Raw genomic sequence first — 25852 nt, forward strand, 5'->3', positions numbered from 1 at the left:
TGGCTGGCACTGTGGGAGGTTGGGTGGCACTTTGGGAGGTTGGGTGGCACTTCGGGGGACACTATGTGAGGGTGGGTGGCACTGTGGGAGGTTGTGTGACACTGTGGAAGGTTGGGTGGCACTTTGGGAGATTTGAGTGGCACTTCGAGGGACACTATGTGAGGGTGGGTTGCACTGTGGGAGGTTGTGTGGCACTTTGGAGGACACTATGTGAGGGTGGGTGGCACTGTGGGAGGTTGTGTGACACTGTGGGAGGTTGTGTGACACTATGTGAGGGTGGGTGGCACTGTGGGAGGTGGTGTGACACTATGTGAGGGTGGGTGGCACTGTGGGAGGTGGTGTGACACTATGTGAGGGTGGGTGGCACTGTGGGAGGTTGGGTGGCACTGTGGGAGGTTGGGTGGCACTTTGGGGGACACTATGTGAGGTTGGGTGGCACTGTGGGAGGTTGGGTGGCACTTTGGGGGACACTATGTGAGGTTGGGTGACACTATGTGAGGTTGGGTGACACTATGTGAGGTTGGGTGGCACTGTGGGAGGTTGGGTGGCACTGTGGGGGACACTACGTGAGATTGGTTCCTTTCTGACACCACGGGGCCCTGTAGGAGGCTGAAGAGCTGTGTGGGGGGCCCGGCAGGAGAGAGGCCCGGTGGTTGGCAACCAATGGTACGGGTGATTTTGGAGAACATGTTCAGGGTCTTCATGGGTCTGCACCGCGCTCCATCACCCCCTCAGTGTACGCTCCGCTCCTCTCCCCGGTACACGATACCAGTCCCAGTCTAGTCTGTCCCGGCGGACACGTCTCAGTCTATAGTCAGACTATGACCATGCTGGGACTCGTCTCCCTCCCTCTCCATGTATACTTGGACCCACCACACCTGCACATCCATGGACCAGAGGTGCCAGGAGGAGGAGGAGGCGTGGTCTGAGGCGGATGATTTGTCCTCCCCGCCCCTCCGTATCGCCCCCGTTGGTCACATCTCTGGTTGCGCACGCGCAGTGTGTGCTCCATCTCCCTCCGCCCCGTCCTCTTCCTCCTGTGCTGGGGAAGTGTGGCTCCGTTCTCCGCCTCAGGCTGTGTCAGGAGAGGGGGAGCTCCTGTCACCGGTACCGGGGATCTCGGGATTGGACGGTAGGTGGGGTGTGAGGGATGCCGGGCTGTGTGCGGCCCCTGTGCCGTGCTGGACACGGTTGGTTGGTTGTGGAGGGGAGTCCTCCTGACATCTGATGTGATGTGTGATCGGAGGAGGGATGTGCTCAGGCCGTGTACATGATGTGTCCTCCCCATGGATGCTCTCTATTGTCTTGTATGGAAGCTGAGTGACAGCTGTGGGGATGGCTGTACACTGGGCCAGCTTGGAGCGCTGTCATTCTGTAATAGGGATCCCACCTGAGCGATCCCCCCAGGAGCTGTCACTGTGCTGGGCCAATCAGAAGAGGCGTCCCCTGTGAGGGTTGTGCATACCCACTCTGGGATGTACAGGTGGTCTGTCCCGGCAGTTCCATTGAGGTCTATGGGGATACAGCATCTGCACCGACACAGCCAACTCCCAATGTAACATCTGCACCCTGGGTACATTGGGGGACCAGTCTGGATGTCACATTGGGGGCGGCAGCCGTGTCTCTATAGACATCAGGGAGACGGGATGCACAGATCACCAGTACTGCAAACATGGCCTTCACATGGGACATGGGTGCACACGCTACATACAAAAGAGGCCTTCTACATATATGGGAGGCAAGGAATGCCAGAGGCTCTTATGATTGGTGGTGTGCAGGTGATCCATGAAGTAAATCCGGCACAACCAGGTGTCATCTATGGGTACAGATCTTTATTGGTGACATGGTGAATTATACCAAAAACTTTCTAACGCGTTTCGGCTACAGAGCCTTAGGCACAGCACTGTGCTGTAGACGAAACGCGTTAGTCTGTGGTGTGATTTACATAGTCTAGCTGAAAAAAGACAAAAGTCCATCCAGTTCAACCATTTGCCATGTCGCCAATAAAGATCTGTACCCATAGATGACACCTGGCTGTGCCGGCTTTACTTTGTTGTATGGATCACCTGCAAGCAGTCGCTGCCCGCCACCAATCAGAGCCTCTGGCATTCCTTGCCTCAATTATACATAGAAGGCCTTGTTCAAATGGAGCATTTTCATCCGTGTACACCATGCAAAGATTTGTACCCACAGAGGATACCTGGTTGTGCCAGCTTTAGTTTGTTGCATGGATTACGATCGGAGTGTGGAGACCCTTCAGCCAGAGCAAAGGTCTTTCCAACTCCGAGAAGTCCGTATGGTCCACCAGCAATTTTCTTTCTCCTTATTGGGATCGCTCAGGTGGGTTTGGACTAGGATCATGCCTGAGCTCATGCCTATACCATACCTGTGGGATCCGTCTAGGACATGAAAGTCACTGTAGGAGGCACCACCACTCCAGTGACCTCCACTAGATTCCAGGTCCAGCACAAACGGGCTACAGCACTATGTGTAACTTTCTATAGCCAAATACGTTAGCCTGTTTGTTCTGTGGATCACAATGTGGTCAATAAGGATTTGTATCTACGGACAGCATCTGGTTTTGCTGGGTTTAGTTTGTTGCATGGATTACTGTCAGTGTGGAGACATTTCAGCCAGAGCATCGGTCATTCCAACTCTGAGAAGTCCATCTTATTGGGCTCACTCAGGTGGGTTTGGACTAGGATAACACCTTAGCTCATCCCTATTCCAAACCTGAGGGATCCCCATGGAAGCCAGAAATTACTGTAGCGCAGGCACCTTTACTCCAGTGATCTCCACTAGATTCCAGGTCCTGAGCAGCTTCATTCTGAACATAGGTTGAAAAAAAAAATGACCCTCAGGGAGCACTCAGGTGATCCATGCACCAAACTAAGGTCAGCTCAACCAGGTGTTATCTGTGGATACAAATTTTTATTGGCTGCATGGTGAATTACAGCACAAACGGGCTAACGCGTTTCGGCTACAGAGCCGTACACATAGCACTGTGCTGTAGCCGAAATGTGTTAGTCTGTGCTGTAATTCACCATGCAGCCAAGTTTTGTATCCACAGATAGCACCTGGTTGTGCTGACTTAACTTCATTGCATGGATTACGATCAGAGTGTGGAGACATTGCAGAGCAAAGGTCATTCCAACTCCGAGAAGTCCGTATTGTTGACCTGCAATTTTACTATGTTTTATTGGGATCGCTCAAGTTGGTTTGGACTAAGATCATGCCTGAACGCATGCCTATACCATACTTGTGGGATCCCCATGGAAGCTCAGAATCGCTGTAGAAGGCACCTTTACTCCCGTGATCTCCATTAGATTCCAGATGCTGAGCAGCTGCATTCTGAACATAGGTTGAAAAAAGAAACTCAGGGAATGTTCAGGTGATCCATGCAATGAAATAAAGCCGGCACAACCAGGTGTCATCCCTAGATACAAATCTTTATTGGCTACATGGTGAAGAGCACAGGCCATGTGCTGAACTATGTTCATAATGTAGCCACTCATCGTGGGACCTGGAATCTTGTCCTCTTAGATGTGGTGTGTCTGCTTTGGTTTTTCTTCACATTTTCAAAAATTTTCCCCCCCTTTATTTTAACCTGGCAATCCTGCCATTAACACACTTCCTGTCCTAGAGTAACTGTGCTGAGCAGAATTGTCACCATATTACTGGAAATGCCTCTGTCTTGTCTACATAACAGGGGGAGGTGTTTTGTAGTCCACTTGTCACAGTCCAGCGGTTCACATGATTTCTGGCTGGATGAAAACCTTTTCTTTTTTTTTGCACTTGTACAGATAAATTAAAATGTTTTCAATATTATATGTCACAAGCCAAAAGAGAGCAAATAAGAGACATGTTTTGTTTACGTTTACAGTGGGGATCGAAAGTTTGGGCACCCCAGCTAAAAATTTGTATTAATGTGCATAAAGAAGCCAAGGAAAGATGGAAAAATCTCCAAAAGGCATCAAATTACAGATTAGACATTCTTATAATATGTCAACAAAAGTTAGATTTTATTTCCATCATTTACACTTTCAAAATAACAGAAAACAAAAAAATGGCGTCTGCAAAAGTTTGGGCACCCTGCAGTTAATATCTTGTACTGCCCCCTTTGGCAAGTATCACAGCTTGTAAATGCTTTTTGTAGCCAGCCAAGAGTCTTTCAATTCTTGTTTGAGGTATCTTTGCCCATTCTTCCTTACAAAAGTCTTCCAGTTCTTTGAGATTTCTGGGCTGTCTGTCACGCACTGCTCTTTTAAGGTCTAATCATAGATTTTCAATTATGTTGAGGTCAGGAGATTGTGAAGGCCATGGCAAAACCTTCAGTTTACGCCTCTTGATGTAATCCCCCGTGGATTTCCAGGTGTGTTTAGGATCATTATCCATTTGTAGAAGCCATCCTCTCTTTAACTTCAGCTTTTTCACAGATGACATCAAGTTACCATCCAAAATTTGCTGAAATTTTATTGAATCCATTTTTCCTTCTACTCGTGAGATGTTCCCTGTGCCACTGGCTGCAACACAACCCCAAAGCATGATTGATCCAACCCCATGCTTAACAGTTGGACAGAGGTTCTTTTCATTAAATTCTGTGCCCCTTCTTCTCCAAACGTACCTTTGCTCATTCCGGCCAAAAAGTTCAATTTTAACCTCATCGGTCCACAGAACTTGTTTCCAAAATGCATCGGGCTTGTCTATATGTTCATTTGCAAAGTTCAAACGATGATTTTTGTGGTGAGGACGTAGAAGAGGTTTTCTTCTGATGACTCTTCCGTGAAGACCATATTTGTATAAGTATCTCTTTATAGTGGAATAGTGACCACAACTCCAGTGTCTGCCAGATCTTTCTGGAGGGATCGTGCAGTCAAACGTGGGTTTTGGAATTGTTTTTCTCACAATCCTGCTAGCTGTTCTGTCTGATATTTTTCTTGGTCTTCCAGATCTTGCTTTAACTTCCACTGTTCCTGATGACTGCCTATTCTTAATTACATTCCGAACAGAGGATATTGACATCTGAAAACGCTTTGCTATCTTCTTATAGCCTTCTCCAGCTTTGTGAGCGTCAACTATTTTCAGTTTCAGTTTTCTAGACAACTGCTTAGAAGAACCCATGGTGCTGATTGTTAGAGCAAGGTCAGATGAGTCTGGGCATTTAAAACCTTTGAGATTGACATCACCTGGTCTTCCCAGACGATGATTGAGAACAATCCATGACACTGGCAGGTCTCAGCTTGGCAAAGGGGGCAGTGCATGCTATAAATTCTGCAGGGTGCCCAAACTTTTGCAGACGCCATTTTTTTGTTTTCTGTTATTTTGAAAGTGTAAATGATGGAAATAAAATCTAACTTTTGTTGACATAGTATAAGAATGTCTAATCTGTAATTTGATGCCTTTTGGAGATTTTTCCATCTTTCCTTGGCTTCTTTATGCACATTAATACAAATTTTTAGCTGGGGTGCCCAAACTTTCGATCCCCACTGTATATACACTTTAAAGGGTTTCCTGGGAACCAGAAAAGGAAATAGAAAAAAACAAAACAAGTCCTATTGTTATTGAATGGTATTAAAATTTACCTTTCCATTTCAATCTGCAGTGCTGTAAATATGGCTACCTGGAGGCGTTCTGTATACAGATGGTGTACAGAAAGGCGCCTCAGAAATTTAATTTCCTGCTTGTGTGATTGGCACACTGATTTTTTTTTTTTTTCCTCACTAAGATACAAATCAGATTTTAGGCATCCTCTGCAAGAAAAGTGTCTTTTTTGGTGAGTTACTCCCAAAGGAAAATCAAGTCTAAGGGTTGGTTTACACTATGCCTTGAAGCGCGTTCCTGTGCGATTCATATGTGGGTCTATGCGGTGCGATTACATGCCCATTCATTTGAATGGGATGAAATCGCACCGTGCTAAAAGTAGTGCATTCACTTCTTTTTTTAAAATGCACGGCAACCACATCGCATGGTACTTTGTACCGTTTAGTTTGGTGCAGGCAAACACAATGTGTTTGCAACCTGCGTTCAAGGTGTTGTTAACTTTAACTGACCTCCACAGCAGATCGCAAAGACATTTCGATCAGAATGCGGTGCCGGAAGCTGCACGGGAACACAGCTCTCCCACACTGAATTTCAGTGTGAACAAGCATTAAGGGATGCAGACCCTTCCAATTTCCTCATTAGAGCCTTGTAGGTGCAGCAGCTAATTAATAATTATGAAACCATTCCCATACAGATTCACTTTCCACATGCTCACAGGCAAACAAACCGCTTTCTTCAGAATAGCAAAAGGTAGGAATTTGCAACAAAAGCTGTTAAAATCCCTGAAATGTACATAGATCACCCAGAGGGCAATGTTTGTTTTTTCTCTACAAAAGTGGATTTACTCTTTAAGTCTGGGTCCGGTGCCACTTGTAAGGGTGGCATTCTTCCTGCTGACTACCGGTGTAGAAGGCATTCTTTTCAGTGGCCCCTTCTTAATTGATTTTTAGTATTTCAAGGATTCCCTGACACCTGAAAAGCATTTCAAGTTTTTTCCTGGGATGAGATGGTTGAGGTAGGTGGCTGTAGATCTTTTGAAGGTATGCTGAATGCAAAGCTCCATTCCCCACACTGTATACCTGCTGACCAGCTGCTTCAGTTTCCTGCACTATGCTCTGTGTTGTTTGAAATGAGATTGAGCAACATGGAAGGATATGGTTATTCCCAGCATACTAAAGCTTACAGTCCTGGGAGTTCGGATTTAGCACTCATTTACACTAATGTAATATACACTATATTGCCAAAGGTATTGGTCCGTCTGCCTTTACACGCTCATGAACTTTAATGACATCCTTAGTCTGTAGGGTTCTGTAATGAACCACCTGGCGGTACCTCTAGCAACCCACCGGTTAGGATTCCCCAGAGAGCGGAGTCTAAGTCCCGGTCTGCTTGTTCACCAGGGCCCCTGAGGGTGGGGATGGACTTGGAGCGAACCGAGACCAGGTCGCGGCCCCTGAGTACACCTACCCGTGGTAGAGGGATCCGCCAGAGGTATCTTCAGGGTGAGAGCCTGATGTGAAGAGGCGGATGTGCCAGAGCAAGGTGGATGGATGAGCAGGAGCGTGGTCAGACAAGCCAAGTCGGTAGCCGTGGGAGCAGTGCGGTACAAAGCAGCGGGCAGAGAATGGTTGGGTCACACGCCAGGTCAGCAACAGAAGATCAGGTCCAATAGGGGGCATCCAGGAGGGAGGTCAGGCAAGTCAGGGGTCAGAGCAGGAAAGTACAGCACAGTCAGGGACAATCCAGGTCAGCAACAATCAAGAATCACGTGTATGCAGGATCAGGAACACAGAGAGACTAAACGGCAATTCATGTCAGTGCAGGGCGGATTTAAATACCGCGCCCTGCACTGTCATTGGTGCCAGGCACGCACCCGCAGCTCCAAGTGCGCATGTGCGGGTTCCGTCTCCGCCGCGGCCTGCCAGGACCTAGTGCCCGTACACCAGCGTGAACAGGCACAATGTGCCGAGCCGTGTGTCGCGGCGGCTCCTGACAGGTTCAATATTGAGTTGGCCAACCCTTTGCAGCTATAACAGCTTCAACTCTTCTGGGAAGGCCGTCCACAAGGTTTAGGAGTGTTTCTATGGGAATAATAGTGAAGAAAAAATGCTGCATTACATAAAAAAAAATTACTCAATACCTGTGAATCAAAAAATTTGAAAAATAAAAAAATTAAATATGAAAACCATAACTCACCCAAAACAAAACAAAGAATAATCATTTTGAATCTATTAAAAAAGTCATTATAAACTCAAGTCCAATCAAAATAGTGTTCTTCTGTAAACCCTCCTGTGGATAATGAAAATATGAAAATATGTGCAGCTGTCACAAATTCCAGTGAGAAAACATCGTCCACCATATATCTGCTCACCTCACACAGTGTGACCTCACATTGTACAATGTTACAGTCTATCTACACTTTTGGTCCCAATTGGACTCAGAAGATCTGCTTGTTAAATGGGGTCTCCAAAGCATGCTTCCTCCTTTATAAATGTCTTGGTGTCATCCGTATTCCTCATTAAAAAGAACTCAACATGCTCCTTTATCCTTTTAAACTTTTATTAAGTAACAAAACATAGGAAATGCACTCACGTTCTGCTCCACATATGATGAACAATCAGCAATATATCAATTAAGCACAAGATGGCAGTATCCTCTGAACAGCAGAGTCCTGTATGAGCTCCAGAGACCGTCACCATACGGAATGAAATACAATGCAAAGCACGGGCCCTTCTCTGTAAATGCAATTGCCTGCTAAAATGTTGTTCCTGGAGCGGTTTCACAAATACTACAACCGCTGTCCCGATTAATGGAAACATCCCCTTGATGAAGTCACGTCACTAGTGACGAAACGCATCGGGAGGAGCGTACTGATGATGTCACAACGTTTCCATTCATCGGGACAGCGATTGTAGTATTTGTGAAACTGCTCCAGGAACGGCATTTTAGCAGGTAATTGCATTTACAGAGAAGGGCCCGTGCTTTGCCTTGCATTTCATTCCATATGGGGACGGTTTTCCGAGCTCATACAGGACTCTGCTGTTCTGATGATACTGCCATCTTGTGCTTAATCGATATATTGCCGGATGTTCATAATAGGTGGTGCAGATCTGGACCTCCAGAATGTGAGTGCCTTTCCTATGTTTTATTGCTTAATAAAAGTTTAAAAGGATAAAGCACTATGTCGAGTTCTTTTTAATGAGGAATACGGATGACACCAAGACGTTTATAAGGAGGAAGCATACTTTGGAGACCCCATTTAACAAGCTGATCTTCTGAGTCCAAGTGGGACCAAAAGTACAGTTAGACCGTAACATTCTATAATGTGAGGTCACACTGCGTGAGGTGAGCAGATATATGGTGGAGGATGTTTTCTCACTGGAATTTGTGACAGCTGCACATATTTTCATTATCCACAGGAGGTTTTACAGAAGAACACTATTTTGATTGGACTTGAGTTTATAATGACTTTTTTGGTTGATTCAAAGTTATTATTCTTTGTTTTGGTTTAGGTGATTTTTGGTTTTCGTATTTAATTTCTTATTTTTTAATTTTTTTTGATTCACAGGTATTGTGCAATTTTTTTTGATGTAGCGCAGCATTTTTTCTTCACTTTTATTCTTATTATTTGCCCCACTGAGACATGGGTGGTGCGCACTACGCGGCTACAGTGTGTGTGTGTAAATATATGTGTGTATTTTTTGCTTTTTATTCACTATAGTAAGCGCTTGAGTTACTTTATTTTATATTGTGTCTATGGGAAGGTTTGACCATTCTTCCAGAAGCACATTTGTGAGGTCAGGCACTGATGTTGGATGAAAAGGCCTGGCTCGCAGTCTCCGCTCTAATTCATCCCAAATGTGTTCTGTCAGGTTGAGGTCAGGACTCTGTGCAGGCCAGTCAAGTTCTTCCACCCCAAACTCGCTCGTCCATGTTTTTATGGATCTGCTTTGTGCATTGGTGTACAGTCATGTAGGAACAGGAAGGGGCCATCCCCAAACTGTTCCCAAAAAGTTGGGAGCATGAAATTGTCCAAAATGTCTTGGTATGCTGACGCCTTAAGAGTTCCTTTCACTGGAACTAAGAGGCCAAGCCCAACTCCTGAAAACCAACCCCACACCATAATCCCCCCTCCACTAATCTTTACACTTGGCACAATGCAGTCAGGCTGGTACCATTCTTCTGGCAACCACAGAACCCAGACACATCCATCGGATTGCCAGACAGAGAAAGTGATTGGTCACTCCAGAGAACACGTCTCCACTGCTCTAGAGTCTATTGGCGGTGTGCTTTACACCACTGCGTCCAACACTTTGCAGTGCACTTGGTGATTTAACCCATTCCATGAAGCTCTCTAAGCAATGTTGTTGTGCTAATCTGAAGGCCACACCAAGTTTGGAGGTCTTTTGCTATTGGATCTTCACACAGTTGGCGACTTACGCGCACTGTGCGCTTCAGCATGCGCTGACCCCAATCTGTCATGTTACGTGGCCTACCACTTGGTGGCTGAGTTGCTGTTGTTCCCAGTTGCTTCCACTTTGTTATAATACCACTAACAGTTGACTGTGGAATATTTAGTAGCGAGGAAATTTCACAGATGGACTTATTGCACAGGTGGCAACCTATCACAGTACCATGCTTGAATTCACTGAGCTCCTGAGAGCGACCCATTCTTTCACAAATGTTTGTAGAAGTAGTCTGCATGCCTAGGTGCTTGATTGTATACACCTGTGGCCATGGAGGTGATTGGAACACCTGAATCCAATGATTTGGAGGGCGGTTCCAATACTTTTGGCAATATAGTGTATGTGGCATACAGTGTTGTATGCATCTGTATGTAGCAGTATACTAGTCCATGGGCCCATCCACCCTGCTGCGTTTAGCATTGTAAATGTTCCACCACATATAAGAGCGTAAAAACACCAGCTGCATTCAGGGCAATGATTTTGGCCGTATGTTATGCTGTACACATGTGAGCGTTTGTACTAACTAACATTTACATGCGTACAGCTGCCAACATACAGGGACCTTATTGGTCGTCACGTATGCTGCTGGCCAACATGTTCCTGCGGAGCTGATTGCACATGGTCCATCTAAGGGAGTCATTGATGAACTGTTGGCAAGTGCACAGAATGAACTTGGCTAGTCATTCATGGATGACTACCTGAGGTCATGTTGTGCATGTGTCACCCATGGATCGTTAACTCACTTTATCCAAGTGTGTAGTGAGCAGCGCTTTAATTACACATTGTTGTTATTGACATGTTTGCCATGGGTAGTGGTCAACAGAGAACCTTTATGATATGAGTTTGTAAATGTTGCACAAACGTTCTATGCATACAACAAACGTATGGGGGAAGGAGGGGAGACGGCTTACTGAAACTGATACCCTCAGAATCTGATGCAGCTATGCATGGTAATCCAATCAGCTTCTAACTTGTTCAGTTAAAGTGTTACTAAATCCACAACAGTAAAATCAGTCTGTAAAGCATGCTGGTTATACTTACTGTGGAACCTAAGGGGTTAATCCTTCACATTGTGTAAAAAGACTGTTTGATCCTGTCTTCTCTGATCCTTCCCTTCTACTGTCTCCAAACCATCTGCTGATAATATAGAGCTCTAGTAGGCACTCTAGCGACATACACCAAACTGAGCATGTGCAGCGAGGTGTGGTGTTTTTTTTTTTTTGTTTTTGTTTTTTTAGGGAGGGTGTATGTGATCAGCACAGGGCCAATCAGCGCTGTCCAGACAGAGGGTCAGGGTTCACGCAGTCTTATAAGACAGTCATAGGAGAATGAAAACTCCTCCTATAAGCTTTTACCAGTTCTTAGCTGGACACTGATAGAAGTCCCAAGGCTGCTCTATACTGCTGATGAGAAAAGGTATTTAGCGGTTTGTTTACTAAAATAATTGCATTTCCATGTTCTTTGTACTCTGGTAGACTGGATATAGTGAATGCAGGGTCCTGGGTTTAGTAACAATTTAAAGTGATACTAACGCTTTGTTTTTCTTAAAAATAACAAACATGTTTATACTTGCCTTCTCTGTGTAGTGATTTTGCATAGAGCAGCTCTGATCCTCTTCTTTTTGGGTCCCTGCTGGCAATCCTGGCTCCTCCCCCTTGAACAGTGCCCCCAGGGAAAGCTGCTTGCCCTGGGGGCAATGCTGCGTTCTTGTCCAAAAGACACATAGAGCCACGATGTGGCCCTGCCCCCCACTCTCTACTTATTGGCTCAGTGGGGCTGTGATTGACAGCCAATGAGGAGGAGTCTCGGCCTGTCTCATCCAATTAGGAGGAAAAGTCTCCAGACAGCCTCTGCTATCAAACATCGCTGGATCAGAGGAGGCTCAGGCAAGGATTGGTGGTGGGGGGAGGGTAGGGGGGCAGCTGCACACAGAATGACAACACTTGAAAGTTGATTGCTGATTGGTTTTTATGCAGAGCTGCACTAGATTTTGCACTCTCCAGTTTTAGTAAATCAACCCCAGGCTTTGTTTCCTAGCAAGATTCTGTGTAATTTGGATATGGCCGTGTGAATGAGCACTTTCTGTCAAAGGATGCCATGGAACTAAAGTTGGCTATACACAGCTTGAATTTCTGCTGATTCTTGTGCATTGGTTCAAATTCAAGCCGTGAGTGGTCCTACCAAACTTTGATTAGGATATCGAAGGAGCACTGTGGAAAACAGTTGGCTGCACAGTGACTTCAGTTAGCTGCAGTTGCTGTTCAGGTGTTCTGACAGCCGCAGGTGCTGTAGCTGTCAGACTACAATAGCTGACAGCGGGAGATTTGTCCATCCATGCTATTCATCATGGATGGGGAAACCTGTGGATTTTTGAAAGACCTCTTTGTGTGTATGGCCAGGTTAAGTGTTATTTGCACATTAGTCAAAATAACAAACTTCACCCCAGTTTCTTCCTTTTTTTTTTTTTTTTCTTTTTTTTTTTTAAATTAATTTTTTTTTTACCCTTCCTACTGTTTTCACTAGTTTGGCCTTCATTAACATAATAAATGTGCAAGTGTATGATAAGACGCGGATAGGAGTGAAATGTTGGAAAGTGGGTGGGGAGGCTGAAGGTCTGGTGTACCATCTAGTCAAGGCAAATTTGTGAAGTTCTGTTTTAAATATTATTTGCAGTCTTTCCATGAATTGAACTGGATAAAATTTGAGGTTTTTTTTTGGGCAGGGGGGCGGGCAAGGGAGAACAAAATGTATAATAATCAGTACAGCGGACTGGGAAATGTGACGGCATATAGGTTTTCAGTGGTCTGGAGCAGTGTGGTCAACTTTCCTGATACAGGAGGTATCAAGTGTTGCCCCAACATCACCAAAAGGCTGCAAATAATAGTCTATAGAAAGCTGCCAACTATTGTTGACCTGGAACAGTAGGTGGTTAAAGACTATGGACGTAGTACAGGAGATGACCAGAGACTGCAGACACTCTACAGATGTACAAAGGTATTTCTTTACACAAACTTTTGAGGTACCGGATTCACAACATATTTGTAAAAAACATACACATTTTATTCAATTCATTGTTTAAAATTTACAGAGGAAATAAAAAACAATCATCATTGTATGATAACCTGTATTTAATCACCACCTTATCTGTCCTCTACATACTGTAGCTATTACAGTCATTTGATATCTGTACTGAAGACAACTCAGATTATGTTCTTACCATAAATTCAGTCAATATACAGTGAAGGATTTGGGGTATACTCGACACATTTATCAGTTTGCGTCTTCAGGAGTATGACAGGTACAAACTAGAACAATAAAAACCCCAATAAGAACCTCATACTGTACATTTCTCTCCATATTAGCAATATTAATCATCACAAACAAGTTCTCACGATTTATAAGGCCATACCACCTCGGAATGCTCCCATAAAAAGACAAGTGCCGAAACACAGGGTAAGGGTAAGGTCCAGGGTAAGGTCCAAGCCTGGACTGGCCATAGGGCACAATGGACATTTGCCCGGTGGGTTGGGGCTGCCTGGATAGGAGGGGCAGCATATAGAGGAACCAATCAGTCTATTTCTGTCCTGCCACGCTGAATGCCTGCTTCTCCTCCTTTCCCTGTAACAAAGAACAAAAACAAAAGCGCACCAACCTTGAGCATTACCTCAGTGAGTAAAGGGTAAATTTATTAATTTAAGATGTATACTCACAAAAGTAGCAATATAAAAAGCATATAAAATCCAACATCAGCAGACACGTGCGGGTTTCGAAGGGTGATCCCTTCTTCCTCAGAGCTTAGAAAGGCATCAGCTTTATCCTGAGAGTCTCCCCTCTAGATGAGACCTGTACGTCTCTGCTGATGTAGGATTTTATATGCTTTTTATATTGCTAGTTTTGTGAGTATACATCTTAACTTAATATATTTACCCTTTACTCACTGAGGTAATGCTCAAGGTTGGTGCGCTTTTGTTTTTGTTCCTTGTTACAGCTGTTATTGGGCTTCCCCAGTCTTGAGTTAGAGCTGCACAGCCTTTGATCTGCCACTGGAAGAACTTTTCATGTATGGTTCAACCCGTTGATTTCTGGGTCTCTGAGCGCAGGATGTTTTGTTTATGTTTCTTCTCCTCTCCTTCCTGCAGGAATTCAGCGGTGGCAGGAGAGAAAGACAAATCAGTGCCTTTATATATCACCCCTCCTACCCATCTTCTTTCTGCTGCCCCCATGCTCCCTCCTGGTTCCCCTGTGCTCTCTCCGGGCCCCTGTGTGCTCTCTGCTGGGTACCCCCTCCCTTTCTGCCGGCCGCTGCGGTGGATCTGTCAGGGTAAGGAGAAGGGAAGTGGCCGGTTAATATGTAATTTACTGGCCCCTTCCTTGTCTGAATGGACAGTCAGTGTTTGGAGGGAAGAGGCACATCCCCTCCACACAGCTCACATAAACAGAGCTGAGGATGTCAATCTGCTGGAGGTCCCTCCCCATCACCATTTTTCTCTTGGTGTCAGGAAAACTTGTCAGAAGTGATTCCTGTTGATAGTAGAGAAAGAAAGGAGCAGACAGAAATAACACTTAGTGCTCTTAATTGAGATAAGTACACAGTACAGAGGGATATGCTTTGTTCGTAGGTTTACGAACCGAACAAAACCGAAACAAAACGAACGTATGTCTGAGGTTTACAACCACTTTAAACATTACCCAGAAATTAATATATATACAGAAATCCCCCTGCGCTCCACAGAACCTAGTGAGTTAGCTGCTATCACCTATTCTCTATACCGCAAGATATGTAAAACAAAAATAATATAAGTGGTGAAGCGCTCAACTTAGATAATCAAAAACTAGTGCAATATCCCCATATATAAATATCCCTAGTGGTATGATGATACAGAAATGATAACTCTTAAGCTATACAGATATACAAAATAATAATGAAAAAACTAGTGCAATATCCTCATATATACATAATATATCCCTGGTGATATAGTGATAAACAACTAATATCTCTTAAACTGTGCAAAAGTGATACTAAAATACAATTAATTATACCAATTTAAATAAAATATTAATTACAATAAATTAAATAGTGATGCCACACTGTGCAAAATTATAGAAAAGTGTTCAAATAATGTCACTCCATGCTACAATAGTGCTCTTCGTGAAAATCTTGACGTGACTCCCTCAATAGCAGAAATGCCCCCTCACCTTCCACATTCGACCCTTGCGGGTCACAGAGCTTTAAATATATATATCTCTCTGCCAGATATTAATCTCCTCCACTGCCTCCACCGACCTTGATCCTCCTCCAGGCAGTAAGTAACACTCCAATTACTCCCCTCATACAACGAATTCTGCCAGATAATATCCTCCTCCACTGCCACCACCGACCAAGATCCTCCTCCAGGCAGTAAGTAATACTCCAATACCCCTCACACAATGGACTCAGACACAGAGCGCATATGGAAAACAAAAGCAAACCTCCATAGTGCAACACTGTTTAATGAACTAGAATGATACAGTGAAACATTACACTCACATGTCCTCAAAAAACGAGAAGCAGTTTCCCATATGCTATGGGTGTATACAGGTGTCCAAAGATGGCGTCCGAACCCGGAACCGGAAGTACGTCACCCCTACGTCGACGCGTTGCGCCACGATCACGTGGCTTCTTCAGGATCCTGTAGTTGAGCGCTTCACCACTTATATTACCCAGAAATTGTCTGTTGGAGAAATACTTCCAGTGACTTAGGGTGACTAAAAGCCATTACACAGGTTCTGGTTGAGAGACATAGGCCGCGAGGAAGCTGCCCATCATAGTTATGGCCCCAGGGGGAATACGCCTATAACAGAATCTTTCCCTCTGGTCGGTGGAGTCTCAGGATATACATGTACATAAGCCATGTTATTGATGGTCAGTCATACAAATTTATTATGCAGTTTTGCTACTTAAAGTTACATTGGGTCATAATTTTATAGCTGTAGTTCTGTGCCTATGAGGACTGACCGGATTTGATGTTTAATGTATCTTTCATCTGGTTCCTTTTCTTTTTTTTATGACCTTACTCCTAGCTGTGTGTGTCAGCATTGATCCTTTTAGGAAGCATTCTGACGTTAACATCACCATGTAATGGCCTTATAGACTGTGTGAACTTGTTGGTAATGATGATTATTGCTAATATTCAGCTAATTGGTTTTTATTGGTGTTTTTGTTGTTATAGCTTGTACCCATCAAACTCCTAAATAAGTGAATTGATTTCGGGAAACCTGTTGAGTATACCCAAATCCTTTACCGTATGCTAACTAAAAAAATAAATAAATAAATATATATATATATATATATACAGTTAAGTCCATACATATTTGGACACAGGCACAATTTTCATACTTTTGGCTCTGTATGCCACCAGAATAAATTAAAACATAACAATCCAAATGAATTTGAAGTGCAGACTTTCAGCTTTAATTCAAGGGGTTGAACATAACTTTCAAGTACAAATTTTAGGAACTGCAACCATTTTCCCTCCATTTTCAGGGGCTCAAATGTAATTGGACAAATTAATATAATCTTAAAATGTTAATTTTTAATATTTTGTTGAGAATCCTATACTGGCAATGACTGCCTGAAGTCTGAAACCCATGGACATTACCAAAGACTGTCTTTTTTCTTTCCTGATGCTTTGCCAGGCTCTAAGTGCAGCTGGTTTCAGTTGTTCTTTGTGGGTCTTTCTGCCTTTTAATTTTGCCTTCGGCAAGTGAAATGCATGCTCAATTGGGTTGAGATCAGGTGATTGACTCGGCCATTGCAAAATATTCCACTTTTTTTCCTTCAAAAGCTCCTGGGTTGCTTTAGCAGTGTGTTTTGGACCATTGTCCATCTGTACTGTGATGCACCGTCCAATCATCTTTGCTGCAGCTGCTTCTGTCTTCTGTCACATCATAAGTAAACACCAATGACCCAATGCCACTGGAAGTCATGCATGCCCATGCCATCACACTGCCAACACCATGTTTCGTTTCGTGGTTTGGATCATGAGCTGTTCCAAGCCTTCTTCACACTTTTTTCTTCCTGTCATTCTGGTACAGATTAATCTTCGTTTCATCCATCCAAAGAATGCTTTTCCAGAACTGGTCTGGCTTTTTTAGATGTTTTTTGGCAAAGTCTAATCTGGCTTTTCTAATCTTCAGGCTTATAAATGGTTTCACCTTGTGGTGAACCCTCTGTATTTGCTCTCATTTATTCTTCTCTTGATTGTAGACTTTGACAATGATACACCCACCTCCTGGAGAGTGTCCTTCACTTGTCTGGATGTTGTGAATGGGTTTTTATTTACTATAGAGAGGATCCTGCAATCATCCACCACTGTTGTCTTCCGTGGACGTCCCTGCCTTTTTATGTTGCTGAGCTCACCAGTGCATTCTTTTGTCAGAATTTACCAAACTGTTGATTTGGCCACTCCTAATGTTTCTGCTTTGTCTCTAATGGATTTTTTTTTCGTTTTTGAAGCCTTACAATGGCCTTTTTCACTTGCATGGACAGCTCCTTTGAACGCATGATGTAGGTTCACAGCAATAGATTCCAAATGCAAAAACTACACTTAGAACCAAAATTGAAAATGTGATTACTTGTGAGCTACTATGGTAAATCTTGATTAAATTAATCAATTAAATGAATAAATAAACCCACCTGTGGTTCGCGGACACTCACACTAACTCATCAAATAGTGCTATGTAACTCAAAGTGATCTATAAAAAAGTGCCGCGCTCCCATATATTAATAAAAATTATGCTATATATCACATATATCACTCTATATTAAACAAATATATTATTGTGCTAATTACTCTTTGTGAAAACAAAGAACCATAAAAAACCATATCAATATATCCAAGTCCGTATTTAAATATAATTATAAGTGTGCACAAAGTCCTCTTCCGATTAATTCAGCATAAGAAGTGCCACTCCCAAAATCCACGTGCAGTGTGTACTTAGTATGCGCTCACCTTGTGTTTTGCCTGAGATAATAGGCAACCATATTCCTCCTTTTGTAAAATTCCTCCAGATATAAAATGGACCGTTGTAATAATGTATTATTCCACCTCTTTCACAAAGAGTAATTAGCACAATAATATATTTGTTTAATATAGAGTGATATATGTGATATATAGCATAATTTTTATTAATATATGGGAGCGCGGCACTTTTTTATAGATCACTTTGAGTTACACTTAGAACCAACTCCAGACCTCTTACCTGCTTAATTGATGAAGAAATAACGGAGTAGCCCACACCTGGCCATGAAACAGCTTTTGATTCCGCTGTCCAATTACTTTTGGTCCCTTGAAAAAAGGGGGTATGGCTACTCTTAAGAGCTGTAATTCCTGAACCGTTCTCCATTTGGATGTAAATACCCTCAAACTAAACCTGAGAGTGTGCACTTTCAGGCCATCTCCATTATATAACTATAGCTTGAATATGTTTTGATAAATACATGAAAAAAACTAAAATTGTGCATGTGTCCAAATATATATAGACCTTACTAAATATATATTTCGATGTAATCTAGATTGCCATCTGTGCTAGGGATGCAATATGAAATGAAAATGGTTCTATCAGCATTTTTCCAATAAGAAAAAAGATGCCGATACATGCAAAGTCGTGCCTTATAGACTTTCACGCAAAAACACCCCCTAGCAACTTCAATGCAAAATCGTTTCTCATAAACTTTCATGCAAAAATACCCCCTAGTGACTTCAATGCAAAATCGTGTCTCAGATTTTCATGCAAAGTCGTGTCCCATAGACTCTAATGTAAAAACACTCCCTAGTGACTTCAGTGCAAAACGCTAGCCACATTATTTTAACATTTTTTTTTTTAATTTTAAAAACTGTATGTTACATTTTCGGCCAAGTCCATCCTGAGTTATCGGTTTCTGCACCAGAATTTTCATTTTGGTGCACCACTAATCTGCACACACATCAAATGACTGTGTGAGTTATGTAGGTGACGGATAAGGTCATTATTTACAGCTTTACATATAGTATATTGGTAAGTGTTTTTTTAATTTTTCTCTGTGAATTTTAAACAAAACATAAGAATTTTATTAAGTTAATTAAGAATATGTTGTGAAGCGGGTACCTCAAAAGTTTGTGAGTATAAATCTTTGCACATCTAGTTTAAATTGGATGTGGTAATGATATTACGGTTGTCTCATGTTACAAGAGATGGCAGGCACTGCAGACACGCTACAGGAGATGATGTAAATCATAATGAGGCAAATTTGTCAAAACTGGAGCAGACAGAATCTTGAGCAGCTGGGCATGGCAACCAATCAGCTTTTATCTTCAGCTTGTTCAGTTAAACTTTAACCTCCTTCCTCCCAGCCTATAATATGAGGGGCGAACTGTAGCACTGCCATCCTGGGCTGACGTCATATGATGTCCTCCCAAGGTCACGCCTCGCACGCTCTCCAGGGGCCGCTCTGCAGCATGATCTGTCACCCGCTTTGTTTACCGGACACAATAGCTGACAGATCAGTGTACTGGGACACTGCAGATCACATGGCAATTGCACATGGCTTTCATTCATAGCCATTCATTGTGCACTATTGTGTTGACCTCTGTGATTGGTCACAATGATGACATGGTACAGATAGGGCCAATCACACATCTGTATCATGTGATAGCTGTGGAATGCATGTCATTCAGAAACAATGGTTGCTTGTAACAGTGATTATCACTGTTGTAGGCAGTCATATTGTGTTTAATAAAAAAAAAAATTTGATCACCTCCCCATATTAGTACAGTGTCACTTTAATAACACTGTATTGCTCCTGTCACAGTATGTGTGTGTGTGTGTGTGTGTGTGTGTGTATATATATATATATATATATATATATATATATATATGTATATATATATATATATACTTTTATAAAATGTTTAAAAAAGGTAAGTCATGAGCAGTGCACTAAGATCTGTAATGTGCCACAGGCTGGACTTTGTAATATACAATACAGCAATTAAAGTGGAGTAGTTCATACGGATAAATGTCCTGTTCTATTGGTGATGGTAAAGTGTCCTCATATTGGTGGTGAGTGGTAAAGTGTCCTCATATCGATGGTGAGTGGTAAAGTGTCCTCATATGGGTGGTGAGTGGTAAAGTGTCCTCATATCGATGGTGAGTGGTAAAGTGTCCTCATATCGATGGTGAGTGGTAAAGTGTCCTCATATCGATGGTGAGTGGTAAAGTGTCCTCATATGGGTGGTGAGTGGTAAAGTGTCCTCATATGGGTGGTGAGTGGTAAAGTGTCCTCATATGGGTGGTGAGTGGTAAAGTGTCCTCATATGGGTGGTGAGTGGTAAAGTGTCCTCATATCGATGGTGAGTGGTAAAGTGTCCTCATATGGGTGGTGAGTGGTAAAGTGTCCTCATATGGGTGGTGAGTGGTAAAGTGTCCTCATATGGGTGGTGAGTGGTAAAGTGTCCTCATATGGGTGGTGAGTGGCAAAGTGTCCTCATATGGGTGGTGAGTGGCAAAGTGTCCTCATATGGGTGGTGAGTGGCAAAGTGTCCTCATATGGGTGGTGAGTGGCAAAGTGTCCTCATATGGGTGGTGAGTGGCAAAGTGTCCTCATATCGGTGGTGAGTGGTAAAGTGTCCTCATATCGGTGGTGAGTGGTAAAGTGTCCTCATATCGGTGGTGAGTGGTAAAGTGTCCTCATATCGGTGGTGAGTGGCACAAAAGTGGAGATCTTTGATACAGGTGGCTACATAGCTGAACCATTGATCCCTTTCCATTGGCTCTGAAAACTTGAACTGCATATGTCCACTCCACTTAGGCAAGTGGTTCACAGTAGTCTGGAACCACAAGTCCTGCAACCACTTGCCACCTGGGTTTTATTTTTTAATTATTCTGATTATGGGATTTTATCTGATTAGAATGTTAAAGTGGTTCTAAAGGCTGAGGTTTTTTTGTATGTACATCATAGGGTAATAGCCTGGTATGGAAATATAACTAGACATAATCTGAGGCCTCCTATGAAATATTTGCGTGATTGACATCTCTGTCTGTGTGACAGCATAGGTCCTTATGAGTACATACTTTGCTTGAGGAGATGCCAGCTGTGCGCTTTAATTACTTGGCACTGGCCTCAGGCGTTACCCAGTGTCTCTGTTTATTCCACAGTTGAAGCTGTGTACATTACACAAGGGTTCTTTAAAATGCGTGAATTATTTTTGCTCTATATATTTTTACTTTGTTGTAATTTTCTCATGAGTGTACTCGCTAGCAAGTGTAAGTTCTGCCTAATTTGGTATGACATACAGTATTTGCATTGTTAATGTGATGGTTATCATTTTTATGTGTTCTAGCTAGAAATGTAAATACAGATTAGTAAAGCATACAACGAATCCATAGAAATTTTTGTGAATCACTCTCTTATTTGGAGTAGTGTAAAAGTTCATGTTTATACTGCATTGGAGTTCTCATCCTTGACATTCACAAATAATGAGAGTACAGCCAGAGCTTTGTATGTAACCTCATTATGCCCCATTAACCCGTGTATGCAGTGGCAAAAAACTGGGCTTTAATGCCCACGCGGTGCACATATGCGTTGCTTGGGAAAGCCATGTTCCTGTGCTGGGAGTGCGCTCCCAGCACAAAGACCCAACTGCTGAAAACTGCTCTTGGTCCCGAGAAGACATTGGTAGCTGGCGGACTGGCTTCCGATCATGTTACCACAGTGACCGCCAATCACACAAGGTCACATAATCGCCGATCCTTCCCACCCCTCTGAATGTCAACTTTAAAAGTGGACAGTGCAAGTGGGAAAGGGTTAAAGGCCATGTGTATTGTTGGTAGTTCTCAGGTCGTCAGTGGTGGTCTAAACCAGTGGTCTCCAAACTGCGGCCAGGGGGCTGAATTCTGCCCTTTGCTTGCCTTTTTCTGGCCCTTGGGGCACTTTTCCTCCCAATGGTACAAGACATTATTCCTCACACTGACACCAACAATGGGGCATAGTCCCTGCTACTGACATCAACAGCAGGGCACTATTTCTCCCATTTTCACCAATGATGGAGGACTATTCCTCAAACTGACACCATCATTGGGGCGCTATTTCTCCCATTTTAACCAATGATGGAGGACTATTCCTCAAACTGACACCATCATTGGGGCGCTATTTCTCCCATTTTAACCAATGATGGAGGACTATTCCTCAAACTGACACCATCATTGGGGCGCTATTTCTCCCATTTTAACCAATGATGGAGGACTATTCCTCAAACCGACACCATCATTGGGGCGCTATTTCTCCCATTTTAACCAATGATGGAGGACTATTCCTCAAACTGACACCATCATTGGGGCGCTATTTCTCCCATTTTCACCAATGATGGAGGACTATTCCTCAAACTGACACCAACAATGGGGCACTATTTCTCCTACTGATACCAATGATGGGCCACTGACACCAGCAGGGCACTATTTCTCCCACTGACACCAACAATAGGACGTTATTCCTCTCCCTAATGCAGCAGATGCATCATTTACTCCCCCCTATTGCCAGGACAATTTCTACTCCCAATTGCCACAGTCTGGCCCCCCTAAAGTCTGAACAGACCTTTGTTTAGAACGTTTGGAGACCCCCTGGTCTAAACTGACTCCCAGGCATTGTGTGTGTATATAGTTACATAGGTTGAACAAAAGATTCAAGTCCATCTAGTACAAACGACTAGAAAATAAACAGAATAAATAAGTAGAAATCCTCCATATACAGAATCTTATCCCCACCATTGATCCGGAGGAAGGCAAAAGAACTCCAATATAAAGCATGGCCCGATTTGGTACATTGGGTGGAAAGTAAATCCTTCTTGATACCCCAGAAGGCAAGCAGATACAATATGTAGTAAAGTATTGATCCTTTTATGCCTATTAATGTTCCCTTTACACCTGTGCAGGTGTGCGCGTGTTTTTGCCTGATTTCCGCAACGCTTTTAGGGTTTTTAAAATTGCAGAGTACTCTGTTTAGCCTGCAGGAGAGCAAGGTGCATGGGCTGCCATTAAGAATTATTGGCACTGCCATGTGCCTGCAAAAAGGATGCATGTTGTTTTGTACATTGCAGATATACACAAGACTTTAACCACTTCCAGTCTGGACACTTTCACCCCCCTTCCAGTCCAGGCCAATTTTCAGCTTTCAGCGCTGTCACACTTTAAATGACAATTGCGCGGTCATGCAACACTGTACCCATATTAATTTTTAATAATTTTTTGAGACAGATAAAACTTTTTTTTGGTGGTATTTATTCACCACTGGGATTTTTATTTTTTTTGCTATATAAATGAAAATGTCCACACATCTTTTATTCTGTTAAAGTTTTGCAAATAAATAATCTTTCCTCATACATCTTGATCAAAATGTATTCAGCTATCTTTTTTAGTAAAAACAAAATACCCAAAAATGATAATTTTTCAAAAATTATTTTTTTACATTTTTACTTTTCTATATTATTATTTGTTTCTTTTTTTTTTCTTTTAACATACTGTCACCCTAGCAGTACAGTGTCACCATAGTAACACTGTACTACTTGTGGGAGGTGATGAAGATTTTTTTTTTTCTTTTTTTTAACACTGATTGCTTTTACACCCATAAAGGCTGTAAAAGCAAGGATTTCTCCTTCTCTCTGGCTGCATTCTTGCAGCCATTGAGAAATACTGTGTGAGCTGTGATTGGTCACAGCTTGTCACATGGTACAAGGCTGTTGTGAATAGCCTTGTACCATGTGACCTCTGTGATCATTAACAGAATTCAAAAGTAGTAAGCAATGATGTCAGCACTTCTGGGACAGACCAGAGCAATTCACTGTGATGGCGCTGACCAATCAGAATCGATCTTGTCCGTCCTGGAAGCACTGCACAGAGAAGAGGGAGAAGAGCAAGGATTTCAAATTCCCAGACCATTGGACTGGTTGCTGTCAGAGTAGCATCTTTGGAGGCACAGTGGGGACAGGGGCGTGGGGAGGGTGTACGGTGTTAGTTCACCTTTACAGAAAAAAAATTAAAAGGTGGACAAACGTTTTAAAGCGGTGTTAAACCCCAAACCAAATATCTACTATCAAATCATTAGATGTAGTGGATGTATTATTTTTCAGGCTTTTTCACTGTTTTCACTGGGTGATCTGGCCAGTAACATACCTCCTGTATTAGAGTGCCTCCACTCTGGATGAGTGAGTACAGGAGGCACATTTTGGACAGCAGCATTGTCCATCTGGGGGGAACGGAGCGTTAAACTAGCAGATTTATATACACTAACAAATTGAAGCCAAACTCCCGCTAACACTTTATCAGCAGTTACAGCAACAGTTTTGTTCCTTTTAGAGATAAAGGTTTTACATGAATAAATAAAAGCGGATCATTGTAAACCTCTGCCAGTGCTAACTGGTTTGTCTCATCCCTGTAACTGCGGGAGAGCTTGTTCTTTTGAAAAACCAAATTACTGGCCATTTCATCAGATGAAAATAGAAGAAAGCGTAAAAAAGAAAACAAATAGAGACATTACATCTAAGAACTGGTAAGCTGCGATATAATTGTTTGCTTTTGGTCTTAATTCTGCTTTAAGTTGTATTTCTCATATTCTGCTGGAATATGTTCTAATAGCCTTTGGTAGCAGTATAATGATTAAGTGATTAGCAGCTTTTTGTCTCATTCATGTATACCTGAAGGGCAAAGAAACTAGAGCAAATTTCTTGACATGCAGGTAAAGCCCTGGGGCTAAAGGTGGGGAATTTGTAAAGGATATCCTATTGAGGAAAAGCCTTTCATCTGAAGTAATTTCCATTTCACTGTATAGTAGACCTCTCCTGAGGTTGGTGCCCTTTATTCTCAAAGAATCTAATGTACAGCTAAGGTCTATCCTTCCCACTGACAAATTATATTTTTTTACAGCTCAGCCAAGCTGCATTGAAATACTAATGAACTTGCATATGTTGCTCACCTTCCTTTTTTGGGGAAAGACAACTTTTAGCCTGGGTTCACAATGGTGCGGTGCGGAATTTGCAGCAGGAGCGTATGTTAAGTTAACAAAACCCAAAAAGCGGTTCGCAAAATGCGGTGCAATGTGCAGAATCGGATTGCATGGGTATTCACACCTATGCGATCCGATTCTGCACATCGCACTGCATTTTGCGAACCGCTTTTTGGGTTTTGTTAACTTAACATATGCTCCTGCTGCAAATTCCGCACCATTGTGAACCCAGGCAAAAAGTTGTCTTTCCCCAAAAAAGGAAGGTGAGCAACATTTGCAAGTTCATTAGTATTTCAATGCAGCTTGGCTGAGCTGTAAAAAAATATCATTTGTCAATGGGAAGGATAGACTATAGCTGTACATTAGATTCTTTGAGAATAAAGGGCACCAACCTCAGGAGAGGTCTACTATACAGTGAAATGGAAATTACTTCAGATGAAAGGCTTTTCCTCAATAGGATATCCTTTACAAATTCCCCACCTTTAGCCCCAGGGCTTTACCTGCGTATGTTAAGTTAACAAAACCCAAAAAGCGGTTCCCAAAATGCGGTGCGATGTGCAGAATCGGATCACATAGGTGTGCAATGCAATCCATGCAATCCGATTCTAGTGCAGACCAAAATAAGGGTCCTGCACCTTTTCGGGTGCCATACAAAATGCATGGCACAAATCACAGGTGATTTGCACAGGAATGCGGTGCCGTTCCTGTGTGAATCACATGCGATCTACCGCACCACATATATGTGAACCCAGGCTCAGGGTCCTTTCATGTGGGCGGTTTGCGTTTTGGATCAATAGGGGATCCTGATCGGCGATCTGATCTGGTCCACCCA

At 42.9% G+C, this 25852-nt stretch overlaps 1 protein-coding gene across 1 annotated transcript in view; it reads left to right on the forward strand.

The window, feature by feature from the left end:
* The first annotated feature begins 995 nt into the window (after nt 1-995).
* FUT8 (fucosyltransferase 8) overlaps nt 996-25852 on the forward strand; it is a 189410-nt gene continuing 164553 nt past the window's right edge. Inside the window, exon 1 of the mRNA XM_089681453.1 lies at nt 996-1132. The gene's annotated coding sequence lies outside the window, so the exon portion shown is untranslated. The remainder of the gene's footprint in view (nt 1133-25852) is intronic.

The sequence above is a fragment of the Staurois parvus genome, unplaced genomic scaffold, assembly GCF_062004578.1.
Source record: "Staurois parvus isolate SC_StPar_1 unplaced genomic scaffold, SC_StPar_1.0 ptg000267l, whole genome shotgun sequence".
Taxonomy (NCBI): domain Eukaryota; kingdom Metazoa; phylum Chordata; class Amphibia; order Anura; family Ranidae; genus Staurois; species Staurois parvus.